Source organism: Oncorhynchus mykiss, chromosome 1 (genome assembly GCF_013265735.2).
Source record: "Oncorhynchus mykiss isolate Arlee chromosome 1, USDA_OmykA_1.1, whole genome shotgun sequence".
Lineage (NCBI taxonomy): Eukaryota > Metazoa > Chordata > Actinopteri > Salmoniformes > Salmonidae > Oncorhynchus > Oncorhynchus mykiss.
In genome coordinates, this window is record NC_048565.1 from 37,697,753 (window position 1) to 37,716,018 (window position 18,266).

Genomic DNA, 18,266 nt, shown 5'->3' on the forward strand with positions numbered 1-18,266 from the left:
AGAGGAGCACAGGTGGGTACATATTGCGCAAGACACAGAGGTTATTTAGAAGCTTATTATGCATAACCCATCATTCAGTAGCTATATATAAGGCTAATACGGCATTGCATTTATTATCTGAAAGAGGTAGGCTAGGACATATATCTCAATCTTGTACAGGATTTTGATGCAATTTGAATGGAATTGATGAGAGAGAGTAAGACTGCTTGTCTTACTGCTCTGATTTAAAGCAATGATATTCGAGTGATAGGCTGTTTCAAAACTCTGCAGCTGCAATAAAAAAATACTTTACAAAGAAAAAAATGAAGGTCACCCTCAAAAGCCAGATGTGGAAATTGGTCCTTATATTACTGTAGCATAGGCTATGCTGCAGCAAATGTAAGCCTACCTGTCACAAGAAAAAGAGTTACCATGATGAGATAGGTCTACATGCATTGTGAACTGCACATTCTGAGATAGGCTGTCTCTTCCCACCATGAGCATTGATTGATCATGCAGAGACCAGAGAGAAGGCTGTAGAGAAGCCATATTTAGACATTGCATATCATTTAACAGTTCCATTTTACGTCATGCTGTTGATAAATTATTTATCCCAAGAAAATGGAATGGTTTTGGGTGGAAAATCTCGGTAACCAGGTTCCCACCATTTAACACATTCTTATTTTCAATGACGGCCTAGGAACAGTGGATTAACTGCCTCGTTCAGGGGCAGAACGACAGATTCAACCTTACAGTTAACTAGTCCAACACTCTAACCACCTGATTACATAGCACTCCACGAGGAGACTGCCTGTTATGTGAATGCAGTAGAAGCCAAGGTAAGTTGCTCGCTAGCATTAAACTTATCTTATAAAAAAACTATCAATCAATCATAATCACTAGTTAACTACACATGGTTGATGATATTACTAGTTTATCTAGCGTGTCCTGCGTTGCATATAATTGATCCAATGTGTACATAACCATAAATATCAATGCCTTTCTTAAAATCAATATAACATCAATATTTTTAAACCTGTGTCACTTCTCTTGGGTTCATTGCACGCAGAGTCAGTGCATATGCAACAGTTTGGGCCGCCTAATTTGCCAGAATTTTACGCCTAATTTGCCAGAATTTTAACATTGAAGGTGCAATGTAACAGGAATATTTAGACTTATGGATGCCACCCATAAGTTAAAATACGTAACGGTTCCGTATTTTACTGAAAGAATAAACGTCTTGATTTCGAGATGATAGTTTCCGGATTCGACCATATTAATGACCTTAAGTCTATGATTTGATAGAGCAGTCTGACTGAGCGATGGAAGGCACTAGCAGGCTCGTAAGCATTCATTCAAACAGCACTTTTGTGCGTTTTGCCAGCAGCTCTTCGCAAGCACAGCACTGTTTATGAGTTCAAGCCTATCAACTCCAGAGATTAGGCTGGTGTAAACGATGTGAAATGGCTAGCTAGTTAGCGGGGTGCGTGCTAATAGCATTCCAAACGTCACTCGCTCTGAGACTTGGAGTAGTTACTCCCCTTGCTCTGCATGGGTAACGCTGCTTCGAGTCCAGATAGGAGCGAGGAGAGGGACGGAAGCTATACTGTTACACTGGCAATACTAAAGTGCCTATAAGAACGTCCTATTGTCAAAGGTTAATGAAATAGAGAGAAATAGTCCTTTAATAACTACAACCTAAAAGTTCTTACCTGGGAATATTGAAGACTCATGTTAAAAGGAACCACCAGCTTTCAAATGTTCTCATGTTCTGAGCAGGAACTTTCGTTAGCTTTCTTACATGGCACATATTGCACTTTTACTTTCTTCTCCAACACTTTGTTTTGCATTATTTAAACCAAATTAAATATGTTTCATTATTTATTTGAGGCTAAATTGATGTGTTCATTCAGTATTGTTGCTGATTAATCGGTATCGTTTTTTTTGGTCCTCCAATAATCGTTATCGGCGTTGAAAAATCATAATCGGTCGACCTCTAATCTAAAGTGTTTTAGCCTCAGTATCTGTCACTATCACTAGTCAATACCAGTCCTACTGTGTATCATTGCTGTGGAAAGGTATTTTATTTGGATAAACAATAAGATCATACCAAGGCAAGTGCAACAACTCCAGACCTCCAGGGGCTGGATGCTATATATGTCTGGCTGCCTATGGAGATTGTAGAGATGGATTAGTACCTACTCATGAGCAAAGACTGAAACAAAGAACAGAGCAGCTGACACTGAACTCATGCTAAGTTCTGTCTTGTACAACTGTTGAAATACACTCCCCTTCTCACCTACTTCCATGCTTAATTACTCACTCCTCTATCTCCATACCTTCGCCTACCCATCCATTCTCACCTTCTCCATACCTCCCTCCTTCCACCTGCCTGCCCCCTCTATCCACTTTCTCCTTCATCCACTCCTCCACTCCTCCCTCCTCCATCGCCATACCTCCCTCCATGCCAGCCCCTCTGACACTGCATCACTCTGGCAGCACCGGGGCGGGTTCTGCTCTGCTGTTGGAGGACGGCCGGTGGTTCCGGGAAGCAGTCCAAGTGGTGAGTCAGTGGGTCACAGCAGATGCATGCCTTGCCTGCTGATTGATCAACGCCCGCTGATGTGGTCCCTGAGTGGGCTGTGGCATGGCCCTGATAGGGAGGTGATGGTGTCCTGTGTCACTGCCCCTCAGGTGGTCCAACCCAGGAAAACTACTAGGCTCCTCACATCTCACAGACAGTGTCATGGAACACAGTGGGGTGGTGGGGGATGAACATACAGTAGCAGGCCTCTACATTGTTGTGAGAGAGAGTGACAATCAGTGTAAGTGCCTGTTTATGAACAGGAAGATGGTTGTGTGATTAAACGTTGCGTTCCTCATAAAGCCTGTGTTGTTGATAGGTGCTTGGGATTTATTTTCCTAGAGATAAGGCATCTTTTTTAAAGGGGCAATCAGCAGTTGAAGAATATAACTTAGAAATGCCTCGAGCTTAGTTCAACTGTTGTACCCCATCAAAAGCCAAAATAAAAGCTTGTTTTACTCCAATGTCGGTAAACAAAGTACATGTAATCAAACACTATATAGCCTCAAAACATGGTTAAAACCATAATTTTGATATTATGGGTGGTCAGTCCATGCATCCATCGCTCCGTCTATGAATTTGAGCGTGGTTACATTTCTCCAGCCCCATGCCTCAGCTTTTTAACAAAACAGGGGTGGTGAGTTGGCTTTGTTATTGTTTCAACTGCTGAATGCCACTTTAGAAGTGTAGTATTTCTGACTAGAATGCATGGCAAATTGCAATTAGGTTAAGCGAGCTCTGACTGGAGAAATAACCTAATAATTTGATTGTACACACGACATTTAAGCAATGTATTATCTCCCTACAACATTTTCATAATTAGATTTATTTTAAGTGGTAATTTGAATACATAATCATCTTTGGCATTCGACTAAATCTGGTTTCCAATTTTGTCTATATCATTTACTCTCCAATCTATTTATCTTTGTCCTTTTTTCCTCCTCGACAATTTGTCAGAGGATTATAGATGCCTGTAAAAATGGGACATCAACACCTGGACTGGTTAAAATAATTTGCCAAACTACAGTAACACGGTCAGCATGCCTGTTGTCCTCAGCCAATTATTACCCGTGAAGGGAACTGACATGGAAAATATGGAATTTCACATTTCTGAAAAAGCTTGCTCCAACCCCAGTAAAAAATGATGGGGTCATTATTTTATCCCCTCTTTCCTGAAGATGATAGTGTCGTTCAAAACTCAATTACACATTAGTGTGATTTTTTCTGCCTTTACCTATGACACCTAATCAAGTGGAGTCCAACCTCACACTAATGATTACCCATTAAAACTATCACAGTGACCAGAGAGTAACTAACTGCACAAGGTCCCACTTTCAGGTCTTCAATGTTGAATATGGTCATAAACCCAATAATGGAATGGATTTTGAAAAATGTACGGCATGCGTAAGCTAACAAGAGGGCCTAGCAGGGGATAGCAGCTTTCTTATGGGCTCCTGAGCAATTGTTTTATGCTGATTTGAACTTTTGTTGTACATAATGTCTCTGCCATAATTTCATATGACCAAAAACAGCTTCTGGACATTATCCTCAATTTGGATGAACATTTCTACTACAATGAGTCGGCGGCTCTGGACAATCTGCCTACTCCAGAACAGGCCCTGATCCCCAGAACTCAAAAGGAAGCAGCAGCGAAAAGAGAGGCTACGTTGGTGGGCACATAGACCGCAACTGGCGAATCTGCAATCACTGAAGAAGAAACAGGATGAGCTCCATTCGAGACTGCCCTTACAATGAGACCTAAAAACATGAATATCTTATGTTCCTCAGAGTTGTGGCTTAACAAGGACAAGTATATACATTTCAATGGAAGGGTAGTCTCTGATGTTAAGGAAGTCTTGAGTTTTTGCCCGCTTGATTTAGAATACCTCAGGATAAGCTGCGGACCATACTATAGTTTTTGTCTATTTACCATCAAAAACCATTGCAGGCAGTAAGACCACACTCAAAGAGCTGTATAGGGCAATAAGCAAACAAGAAAATGCACAGTCAGAGGCGGCGTTTCTCATGGCCAATTTCCAGCATGCCAACTGGAGGTGACATAACTCTATATCATCTTTATTCCATTTCACCCTCCCATTGTCAAATCAGACCATTACTCTATTCTCCTGTTTCCAGCTTGCAAACAAAACCTCAAACAGGAAGTACCAGTGACTCGCTCAATACGGAAGGGGTCAGATGACGCGGATGCTACGCTAGCACAGACTGGAATATGTTCTTGAGGAATACACCACCTCAGCAATTGGCTTCATCAATAAGTGCGTCGATGACGTCATCCGAAAAAGTGACCGTACGTACATATCCCAAACAGAAGCCATGGACTACAGGCAACATCCGCATCGAGCTAAAGGCTGGAGCTGCCGGCTAGGAGCGGTAGACTAATCCAGATGCTAATAAGAAATTCCGCTATGCCCTCAGATGAACCATCAAACAAGCAAAGCAGGATCAAGATTGAATCCTACTACACCGGCACTGACGCTTGTCGGATGTGGCGGTGCTTGAAAACTATTACGGATTACAAAGGGAAACCCAGACGCAAGCTGCCCAGTGACGCGAGCCTACCAGATGAGCTAAATGCCTTTTAGGCTCACTTTGAGGCAAGCAACAATGAAGCATGCACAAGAGCACCAGCTGTTCTGGATGACTGTGTAATATCGCTCTCGGTAGCCAATATGAATACAAACTTTAAAACTTCTTACGGCTGCTATCCCTGTACAGGGATCAACATCAGCGGACATCAGCGGAAATTTCAGAGTGACAACTAATAGTACTCGATACAACTCAAACTTTCATTAAAACACACATGCAGGGTACTCAATTAAAGCTACACTCGTTGTGAATCTAGCCAACATGTCAGATTTTTAAAATGCTTTTCGGCGAAAGCATGAGAAGCTATTATCTGATAGCATGCAACCCCCGAAATACCCAAAGGGGACGTAAACAAAATAATTAGCGTAGCCGGCGCTACACAAAACGCAGAAATAAAATGTAAAACATTCATTACCTTTGACAAGCTTCTTTGTTGGAACTCCTATATGTCCCATAAACATCACAATTGGGTCTTTTTTTCGATTAAATCCGTCCATGTATACCCAAAATGTCCATTTATGAAGCCCGTCTGATCCATGAAAAAGCACCGTTCCAAAACGCACCGTCATTTTTTTAAATAAAAAAAGTTACCTATAAACTTTGACAAAACACTTCAAACTACTTTTGTAATCCAACTTTAGGTATTAGTAAACGTTAATAATCAATCAAATTGATCACGGGGAGATCTGTATTCAATAGCAGCACGTTTTGAAATCATGGTCCACATTCTCTCTTTCATAACTTCCTCTGGTGTACTCGACGACAGGAAGTGCCTATTCCTCATTTTACCAAGGATACATTTAAAATCAATTGACAGTACTGGCGACATCGTGTGGAAGCTGTAGGCATTGTAAACTGGGCCCTATCTATTTTCCCTTGCCATAGACAATACAGAGACTGGCGGAGGGATATTTTTGGGGGTTTTTTTGTGAACAGTTTTCCTTGGGATTTTTCCTGCTAAACACGTTCTGTTATAGTCACAGACATGATTTAACCAGTTTTATAAACTTCAGAGTGTTTTCTATCCACACATACTAATCATATGCATATACTATATTCCTGGCATGAGTAGCAGGACGTTGAAATGTTGTGCGATTTTTAACAAAAAGCTGCAAAAATTCGCAGCCTCTTTAACAGGTCAACATTCACAAAGTCGCTGGGCCAGACGGATTACCAGGACGTGTAGTCAAAGCACGTGCGGCCCAACTGTCATGTGTCTTCACTGACATTTTCAATCTCTCCCTGACCGAGTCTATAATACCTAAGGGTTTCAAGCAGACCACCATAGTCCCTGTGCCCAAGGAAGTGAAGGTAACCTGCCTAAATGATTACCACCCCATGGTACTTACGTTGGTAGGCATGAAGTGCTTTGAAAGGCTGGTCATGGCTCACATCAACAGTATCCCCCCAGACTAACTCCAATTCGCATACTGCCCCAACAGATCCACAGATGACGCAATCTCAATCACACACCACACCGCCCTTTCTCACCTGGACAAAAGGAACACCTATGTTAGAATGCTGTTCATCGACTACAGCTCAGCGTTCAACACCATAGTGCCCACGAAGCTCATCACTAAGCTAAGGACCCTGGACTTTCTGATGGGCCGCCCCCAGGTGGTAAGAGTAGGCAACTATATGTTGATCCTTAGTGCTGGGGCCCTTCAGGGGTGTGTACTTAGTATTCCCTGTGTACTTAGTATTCCCTGTTCACCCACGTCTGTGTGGCCAAACATGACTCGAAAACCATCATTAAGTTAGCTGACGACACAGCAGTTGTTGGCCTGAGTTGGTCGAGAGTTTCAAGTTCCTTGGCATCCACATCACCAAAAAACTATCATAATCCAAATATACCAAGACAGTCAGAGCCCCCAGATCCTCAAAAGGTTCTACTGCTGCACCATCGAGAACATCCTGACCGGTTGCATCACCGTCTGGTATGGCATCTGACCATAAGGCGCTACAGAGGGTAGTGCTAACTTCCCAGTACATGAAGCTTCCTGCCATCCCGAACCTATATAATAGGCGGTGTCAGAAGAAAGCCCATAAAATTGTCAAAGACCCCAGTCACCCAAGTTTTCTCTGCTGCCGCATGGCAAGCGATACCGGAGCGCCAAACCTAGGACCAAAAGGCTCCCCAACAGCTTCTACCTCAAGCCATTAGACTGCTGAACAATTCATAAAATTTGCAGCTGGATAATTTACACTGACACTCCCCCCTCTTGCACACTGCTGCTACTCGCTGTTTGTTTTTTACCTATGCACCCCCACCTACATGTACAGATTACCTCAACTAGCCTGTACCCCTGCACACTGACTCACTACCAGTGCCCCCTGTCTATAGCCTCGTTATTTTTGTGTTACTTTTGAATATACATTTTTATTTTAGCCGACTTGGTAAATATTTTCCTCTTCTTGAACTGCACTATTGGTTAAGGGCCTGTAAGTAAGCATTTCACGGTAAAGTCTCAACTTGTATTCGGCGCGTGTGGCAAATAAAATTTGATTTGACCAGTGAAGTGTTCTGATGAAGTGGATGCTAATCTACAGGACTATTTCTCTAGAACAGATTTGAATGTGTTCCAGGATTAATCCAATAACATTGAGGAGTTTATCACATCAGTCACCAGCTTCATTAATGAGGGGATCGACGAAGTCGACCATACATATACTGTACATACCCCAAAAAAGAAACTATGGACTACAGGCAACATCCGCCCTGAGCTAAAGGCTAGAGCTGCTGCTTTCAAGGAGAGGGACACCAATCCGGACTCTTCAAGAAATCCCACTCCGACCTCCAACGAGCCGTCAATATATGACTAAGATCAAATCCTACAACGCCTTCTCTGACACTCGACGGAAATGGCAGAACTTGCAAACTATCAGGGATTAAAGGCAAACCTAGCCGCAAGTTGCCCAGTGATGCGAGCCTACCAGACAAGTTAAATGCCCTCTATGCCCACTCCAATTGCAAATCCGCCCCAACAAATCCACAGATGTGGCAATATCTATTACGCTCCACACTGCCCTCACCACCGTTTTTACAAAGGAATACATACTGTATGTAAGAATGCTGTTCATTGACTATAGCTCAGCATTCAACCCCGTAGTCCCCTCCAAACCCATCACCAATCTCAGGACCGTGGGACTGAACACAGCCCTTCTGTCGTCACTTTTCATCCATGACTCCAACACCATTATCAAGTTCGCTTAAGACACGACAGTGGTAGGACTGATCACCAACAACGATGAGGCAGCCTATAGGGAGGTCAGAGACCTTAACAGAGTTGTGCCAGGTCAACAATCTCTTCCTCAAAGTCAGCAAGACATAGGAGCTGATCATGGACTACAGGAAACGGAGGGGTGAACATGCCCCCATCCACATTGATTTGGCGTTAGTGGAGCGGATCAGGAGCTTCAAGTTCCTCAGTGTCCACATCACTAAGGAATTAACATAGTACACACATACCCGCACAGTTGAAAAGAGGGCACAACTGTGTTTCTTCTCCCTCACAGACTGAAAAGATTTGGCATAGGTCCTAAGATCATCAAAAATGTTTACAGCTGTACCATTGAGAGCATCTTGACTGAATGCATCACCGATTGCTACGGCAACTGCAAGGCACCCAACCACAAGGTGCTACGAGGGTGGTGAGTACGGCCAAGTACATAACTGGGGCCGAGCTCTCTGCAATCCAGGGCCTCTATACCAGGTGGTGTCAGAGGAAGGCCCCAAAAATGTTCAACTCCAGCCACCCAAGCCATAGACTATTCTCTCTGCTACCACACAGAAGGGGGTACCGGTGCACCAAGTCTGGAAACAACAGGACCCTGAACAACTTTTACACACATGCCATGAGACTGCTAAACAGGACAGCTTAATAGCTAATCAAATGGCTACCTGATGCTGCTAATCATGTTTCCTAACCACTTTAACCCTACCTAATGTATGTATGCATAGCTACCTCTATTACCTCATACCCATGCACATCAACTCAGTACTAGTTCTCCCTGTATATAGCCATTTTATTTTTACTCATCATTGTCATCCATTATTCACTTTGTATTTATTCCTTGCGTCACTAATTCAAAAAAATGTATTTTATTTTGTATCTTTAACTCTCCATTGTTGAAAAAGTAAGCATTTCAATGTATGTGACAAATGCAATTTGATGACATACAGAAGTGAAGTGAAAGGGAAAACATGGGATTATTTTCTCGAGGGACTGCGTTGTGGAGTTTTAGACTACTTTCTGGAAGGACTAATTTCTCAAAGAAGTGACTAATATCTGGACCGACTACTTTTTGGAAGGACTACTTTCTGTAGTGACTGATTTCTCAAAGAATGTACTAATATCTGAATGCACTACTTTGGAGGGACTAAGGTCTGTAAGGACTACTTTCTGTTGTGGCTACTTTGTGGATTGACTTCTTTTTGTTATTAAGATATTATACAACATAGAAAACGTACGGGAAAACGAACAAACTGCAGTGAGATCCAAACAGCAATGCATTCGTTTAAAAAAGAAACAGGACTGAGGAAGTCACCTTGGGTTGTGAGTCTCACCGATACCACAAGGCTAATTTCTCTCAAATGTACTTTGATGGGGGTATGATGAACTGTCACCAGCTTAAATAGGATCGATTTCACATACCTCTTCAGAGCCACGCAAGCCAAGCATCACACCCCCACCTCCTCCTGACCACCCCCACCTCAGTGCTTCCATGTTGGGTGGCTGGACCGGAGTTAGCTCTGGGCTCTGGCATACATGCATATCATGATACTGGCGCCCAAAATTGATGTTGTTATTATTCTGTCTTATGTTCAAGGTCATCCATCTAGCTGACGTGTGTGTAGTGCTCTCATGAAGTCTTCCTCATGCATTACTTCAACAGAGCTTGCTGGAATAGTTGGAAGCTTAGGCTTAGTGTAGTAATTTATTAAATGCAGTTAAGATGCATTATGATGCCAATCAAAGAAACATTTGCTATCATTATACTTTTTCATTTCAACAACTTGTTCCAATGCAAGGAAGGAATCGTCTTTAATTATTCTAGTACATGATAAACACACTTATCCTTTTCATCTCTCTCTCATTTGCATAAATACACACACACACATACAGATTCATTAAATGACTGTATTTGTATTCCACTTGATTAGTGATATGTATTTGAATTGCTCTTTGGGGCTAAATGCTATGTCATACATGCACTTCAGAATTTACAGCCATTAGCCTTTTGCTGCACAATCCTTTTCATGAAACCACTTCACTGTCCATGTTTAATGAGATGACACTCAATTCACACTTTAAAACAACTTAATTTATGTTTTGAATTAACGTCCATATATTTGACATGTTACCATGCCACACTACAAATGTTCCCATCTCTAACACAACCATATATTCCTCAGGACCACAATCCAGCATCTCCAATCAAGAAAATTATAACTTTTTGAGTCAAAAAACTATTAACATGCATGTATTACCAATGTTACACTACATTGCTTGATTTCCCCAGCCATCTGTGTCTGAAAACAAATAGTTAACATATGAGGATTACCTGAGTTTACCCTCCATAAACACATATATACATTCCATTATATTACCTGCTATTTTATTGACTTTGTCCATATTGCCCGCATCTTCTCCTTCATGTATCTTTTCATCTGAAGAGAACCAACTGTATTTTCTTGGAACCTGAAATGAACTCCTATTTCAATCATTCATTGCATGAAGGTTGTTGATATTGGATTTTTTTACAAGACTGGAAGTTCTACGTTAGTGCTCCTGTAATGCAGTCACATCCCAATGTTTATTATATTGATTTAAAACCTACAGATACCGACTTTTCTACATATCCACCACCACAACTGACTTCTTGTAATTAAAACAGTAGGGCCATATTCTTGCAAACATAAGCAAGCATTTCAAGTTAAATGGGTTCTCGCTCACAAAATGCATATCATATTGAAGATTTAATTGTTTGATTGGTTGGTCTGTAACAAAATATTGCGTGCCAATATTGCACTGCTGCATTCTTGACTAGGCTACTAGCTACACAAAACATGGGGATGAAGGTTATATTTGGAACATTAATGACTCAAAGAACCCTTTGAGCTCTTCAATGGTTGTTTACAGATCACAAAAGCGTTATTTTCTCTTTTAGTGATAATTCAAATGTAGGGGAGGCAGCTCATTCGAATATTGTGAGGCGTGGTTTGCACACCACTTTTGTGCAACCGTGAGAGAGTGTCATACCAGTTTAACTAATGTGTAGTGTTAGACCATTAAACATTGTGTGATATAGCCATTGACATATAGTATTGTTTCCCAGTTGTCTTGAACATACTGAAGTCAGAAGTCTGAGATTTTGAGTTGTACATTCTGAGGTTCCAGTTGTTTTGACCGTGGCATTAATTCTCAGAGGGAAATGGCAGGCTATTTGAGTCGAACCAAAACTCCTCTGTAGTGACCTGTGAATGCGTTGTTTGCAGCATTCATTCACATGACAGCTTAATCAGCTTTTTAATTTAACTTACCAGGATGTGAACTGAGCCAGGTTCACAGACAAAAGTATTGGGAAGTAGTTCCCAAAGTGCTCTTCAAGCACTGGAGGTGAGCAGTCATCACACTTGCATAGCCGTGGGAAAAGGTGTACGGTTAGCTTTTGAAAGACTCTCCAATAATAATTATTTCCTCTGAATGCACTAATTCAGTCACTCACATGTAGAACGTTTTTGTATTTCCTCTGCATGCTTTGTTCAGTTCAATAAATATGTCCGTTATATAGGCAGGGAGATACATTTTCTTTTCATTACACAGAAAGACATTCAAGTCTCTTTTTTATTAGATCCATTGTGAATGACAACAGTTGCTCTCTCAATGCGAAAAATGTTTCCTACTCTCTCCCTCGATAACCACCAAGCCTCGGTGTGAAAAGGAACATTGTCATGCTCTGAGCCCATAGCTCCACAGAGTTTTGTGAACAGGCTTGCGAGCAGTAGATATGGTTAATTTATACACGGACCATGTAAAGTGTTGGTCCCATGTTTCATGAGCTGCAATAAAAGATCCCAGAAATGTTCCATACTGTATGTATAAAAAAGCTTATTTCTCTCAAATCTTGTGGACAAATTTGTTTACATCCGTTTATGAGCATTTCTCCTTTGCTAAGATAATCCATCCACCTGACAGGTGTGACATATTAAGAACCTGATTAAACAGCATAATCAATACACAGGTACACCTTGTGCTGGGATCAATAAAAGGGCACTCTAAAATGTGCAGTATTGTCACACAACACAAGGCCACGGATGTCTCAAGTTGAGGGAGCGTGCAATTGGCATGCTGACTACAGGAATGTTCACCAGAGAATTGCATGTTCATTTCTATACCATAAGCTGCCTCCAATGTCATTTCAGAGAATTTGGCAGTGCCTCCAACCGGCCTCAGACCACGTCTAACAACAGACCACATGTAACCACAGCAGCCAAGGACTTCCATATCTGGCATCATCACCTGCGGTATCGTCTGAGACCAGCCACTTGGACAGCTGATGAAACTGAGGAGTATTTATGTTTGTAATAAAGCCCTTTTTGTGGGGAAAAACTAATTCTAATTGGCTGGGCCTGGCTCCCCAGTGGGTGGGCCTTGCTCCTAAATTGGTGGGTCTATGCCCTCACAGGCTAATCAGGGCATAATTAAATTATTTAAATTGACTGATTTCCTTAAATGAACTGTAACTCAGTAAAAGCGTTGAAATAGTTGCGGTTATATTTTTGTTCAGTATAGTTTGCAATTGAAGTTACCTGCTCCAGTATATCTTTGAGTTCTGTGCTCAGCTCTTTGGCCGCCAGTTGCTCTCGGCGTATCATACAATGCGTCCATAGTGGGAGACACATTTATAACTAGAGTGCAGAGGCCTGCCCACCGTTCCGCCATAGATGGAGACCCATCTGTGCAAAAGCCCACCATTCGACCCAGGGAATATTTTTGTTGTTGTTGCCAATATAGCCACACAGCACATTGAACATCCCCTGTGCCGTTCCATGTTCGGTAATCATGAGACAGAACAATGTGTCCTTGAGAATAGCTTCCCCAGACATGTACAGCGAACAAAAGTCAATACATGGGCATCTCGGCCCCCACAGTTTATTTATCTATTTGGAGAGTATACGCTGGGGAGTTTGAGTCATTCAGTCAGAGTTTCCTTTAGATTGCTAGTAAAAGCATACATTTTTCGTTTTACAGTGTTATCTGAGAAGGGTATTGGTTTGATTTTCTGTGCCTCTTCCTCACCACACATTGTGGCCGGTAATATCAAAGACTTTGTAATTGTGTGTGGTTTCATAGTGTAGCGGGCCTCCCTTGTGGGAATGATTCAAGTCAACCATGAACGGCGCAGAACGGCGCAGAACTGGCTCTAACCAGAATAAAGAGGATTTGGAGGCCCCGGTGCACAACTGAGCAAGAGGACAAGTACATTAGTGTCTAGTTTGATAAGCAGACGCCTCACAAGTCCATTACTGGCAACTTCATTAAATTGTACGTGTTAAACAGCAGTATCAACGTCAACAGTAAGAGGCGACAGCGTGATGCTGGCCTTCTAGGCAGAGTTGCAAAGAGAAAGCTATATCTCAGGCTGGCCAATAAAAATAAAAGATTAAGATGACAAAAGAACACAGACACTGGGCAGAGAAACTCTGCCTAGAAGGCCAGCGTCCCGGAGTAGCCCCTTCACTGTTGATGTGACTACTAGTTTGGGAACTACTGATATAGCCATAGCAGAAACCTTTTTGGTGCTATATTGAACCTACTTGAATTGTTCTTTATTGAACCGTAGGAAAGGGTTCTTTATAGCACCATACAGGTTCCATTTAAAATCTTATGAGCATGGTTCTTTATTGAACCTTCAAAAAAGGGTTATACACTGAGTGTACAAAACATTATGGACACATTCTCTTTCCATGATATAGACTAACCAGGTGAAAGCTATAATGGCTATTTGATGTAATTGTTAAATTGTTAAATCGAGTACAATCAGGTAAAAAAGTGATTTTTAAGCATTGAGGTATGTGTGCCATTCAGAGGGTGAATAGGCAAGACGAAGGATTTATTAAGCACATTTTAACTGTGTATGGCAGTAGGTGCCAGGCGCCCCGCTTGGTGTCAAGAATTGCATCGATGCTGTCTTTTTCATGCTGAACAGTTTCCTGTGTGTATCAAGAATGCTCCACCACCCAAAGGACATCCAGCCAACTTGACACAACTGTGGGAAGCATTGGAGTCGACATGGGCCAGCATCCCTGCTTTCGAAACCTTGTCGAGTCCATACCCCGATGAATTGAGGCTGTTCTGAGGGGAAAAGGGGAGTGGTACACTCTGTGTATATATCACCAAAGAACCCCCATCTGTTATGGTGAGTGAATGAGGACCCAAAAGCGAACTAACTTAAACAGAGCTTCTTTAATAACCAAACATAGGTAGGCTCAGATAGACCGGCAGATTCCGACAGGACAGGACAAGGTTACAGCAAACATGACGATAGTCTGGCTCAGGCATGAAACACAACAAACAAGAATCCGACAAGGACAGGAACAGAAACAGAGAGAGATATAGGGACCTAATCAGAGGGAAAAAAGGGAACAGGTGGGAAACGGGGTGAATGGGTAGTTAGAGGAGACAAGGAACAGCTGGGGGAAAGCGGGGGAGAAAAGGTAACCTAACAACGACCAGCAGAGGGAGACAGGGTGAAGGGAAAGGACAGAGACAAGACACAACATGACAGTACATGACAGTACCCCCCCACTCACCGAGCGCCTCCTGGCGCACTCGAGGAGGAAACCTGGCGGCAACGGAGGAAATCCTCGATCAGCGCACGGTCCAGCACGTTCCGAGAGGGAACCCAACTCCTCTCCTCAGGACCGTACCCCTCCCAATCTACGAGGTACTGGTGACCACGGCCCCGAGGACGCATGTCCAAAATTCTACGGACCCTGTAGATGGGTGCGCCCTCGACAAGGATGGGGGGGGGGGGGGGAAGACGAGCGGGGGCGCGAAGGACGGGCTTGATGCAGGAGACATGGAAGACCGGGTGGACGCGACGAAGGTATCGCGGAAGAAGAAGTCGAACTGCGACAGGATTAATGACCCGAGAAATACGGAACGGACCAATGAACCGCGGGGTCAACTTGCGAGAAGCCGTCTTAAGGGGAAGGTTCTGAGTGGAGAGCCAAACTCTCTGACCGCGACAATATCTAGGACTCTTAGTTCTACGCTTATTAGCAGCCCTCACAGTCTGCGTCCTATAACGGCAAAGTGCAGACCTGACCCTCTTCCAGGTGCGCTCGCAACGTTGGACAAAAGCCTGAGCGGAGGGGACGCTGGGCTCGGCGAACTGAGATGAGAACAGCGGAGGCTGGTACCCGAGGCTACTCTGAAAAGGAGATAGCCCGGTCGCAGACGAAGGAAGCGAGTTGTGGGCGTATTCTGCCCAGGGGAGCTGTTCTGACCAAGACGCAGGGTTACGAAAAGAAAGACTGCGTAAGATGCGACCAATAGTCTGATTGGCCCGTTCTGCTTGACCGTTAGACTGGGGGTGAAAGCCGGAAGAGAGACTGACGGAAGCCCCAATCAAACGGCAAAACTCCCTCCAAAATTGAGACGTGAATTGCGGACCTCTGTCCGAAACGACGTCTGACAGAAGGCCATGAATTCTGAAAACATTCTCGATGATGATTTGTGGCGTCTCTTTAGCAGAAGGAAGCTTAGCAAGGGGAATGAAATGAGCCGCCTTAGAGAACCTATCGACAACCGTAAGAATAACAGTCTTCCCCGCTGACGAAGGCAGTCCGGTGACAAAATCTAAGGCGATGTGAGACCACGGTCGAGAGGGAATAGGAAGCGGCCTGAGACGGCCGGCAGGAGGAGAGTTACCGGACTTAGTCTGCGCGCAGACCGAACAAGCAGCCACGAAACGACGCGTGTCATGCTCCCGGGTGGGCCACCAAAAACGCTGGCGAATGGAAGCAAGCGTACCCCGAACGCCAGGGTGGCCGGCTAACTTGGCAGAGTGAGCCCACTGAAGAACGGCCAGACGAGTAGGAACGGGAACGAAAAGAAGGTTCCTAGGACAAGCGCGCGGCGACGGAGTGTGAGTGAGCGCTTGTTTTACCTGCCTCTCAATTCCCCAGACAGTCAACCCGACAACACGCCCCTCAGGGAGAATCCCCTCGGGGTCAGTGGAGGCTACTGAAGAACTGAAGAGACGAGACAAAGCATCAGGCTTGGTGTTCTTAGAGCCCGGACGATAAGAAATCACGAACTCGAAACGAGCGAAAAACAGCGCCCAACGCGCCTGACGCGCATTAAGTCGTTTGGCAGAACGGATGTACTCAAGGTTCCTATGGTCAGTCCAAACGACAAAAGGAACGGTCGCCCCCTCCAACCACTGTCGCCATTCGCCTAGGGCTAACCGGATGGCGAGCAGTTCGCGGTTACCCACATCATAGTTACGTTCCGACGGCGACAGGCGATGAGAAAAATACGCGCATGGGTGGACCTTGTCGTCAGAGAGGGAGCGCTGAGAAAGGATGGCTCCCACGCCCACCTCTGACGCGTCAACCTCGACAACGAACTGTCTAGAGACGTCAGGTGTAACAAGGATAGGAGCGGATGTAAAACGATTCTTGAGGAGATCAAAAGCTCCCTGGGCGGAAACGGACCACTTAAAGCACGTCTTGACAGAAGTAAGGGCTGTGAGAGGAGCTGCCAACTGACCGAAATTACGGATGAAACGACGATAGAAGTTCGCGAAGCCGAGAAAGCGCTGCAGCTCGACGCGTGACTTAGGGACGGGCCAATCAATGACAGCTTGGACCTTAGCGGGATCCATCTTAATGCCTTCAGCGGAAATAACAGAACCGAGAAATGTGACGGAGGAGGCATGAAAAGTGCACTTCTCAGCCTTCACAAAAAGACAATTCTCTAAAAGGCGCTGGAGGACACATCGAACGTGCTGAACATGAATCTGGAGTGACGGTGAAAAAATCAGGATATCGTCAAGGTAAACGAAAACAAAGATGTTCAGCATGTCTCTCAGGACATCATTGACTAATGCCTGAAAGACAGCTGGAGCGTTAGCGAGGCCGAAAGGAAGAACCCGGTATTCAAAGTGCCCTAACGGAGTGTTAAACGCCGTCTTCCACTCGTCCCCCTCCCTGATGCGCACGAGATGGTAAGCGTTACGAAGGTCCAACTTAGTGAAAAACCTGGCTCCCTGCAGGATCTCGAAGGCTGAAGACATAAGAGGAAGCGGATAACGATTCTTCACTGTTATGTCATTCAGCCCTCGATAATCTATGCAGGGGCGCAGAGACCCGTCCTTCTTCTTGACAAAAAAAAACCCCGCTCCGGCGGGAGAGGAGGAGGGGACTATGGTACCGGCGTCAAGAGCTACAGACAAATAATCTTCGAGAGCCTTACGTTCGGGAGCCGACAGAGAGTATAGTCTACCCCGGGGGGGGGTGGTTCCCGGAAGGAGATCAATACTACAATCATACGACCGGTGTGGAGGAAGAGAGGTGGCCCTGGACCGACTGAACACCGTGCGCAGATCGTGATATTCCTCCGGCACCCCTGTCAAATCACCAGGCTCCTCCTGTGAAGAAGAGACAGAGGAAACAGGAGGGATAGCAGACATTAAACATTTCACATGACAAGAGACGTTCCAGGAGAGGATAGAATTACTAGACCAATTAATGGAAGGATTATGACAAACTAGCCAGGGATGGCCCAAAACTACAGGTGTAAAAGGTGAACGAAAAATTAAAAAAGAAATGGTTTCACTATGATTACCAGAAACAGTGAGGGTTAAAGGTAGCGTCTCACGCTGAATCCTGGGGAGAGGACTACCATCCAGGGCGAACAAGGCCGTGGGCTCCTTTAACTGTCTGAGAGGAATGTCATGTTCCCGAGCCCAGGTCTCGTCCATAAAACAGCCCTCCGCCCCAGAGTCTATTAAGGCACTGCAGGAAGCTGACAAACCGGTCCAGCGTAGATGGACCGACAAGGTAGTGCAGGATCTTGAAGGA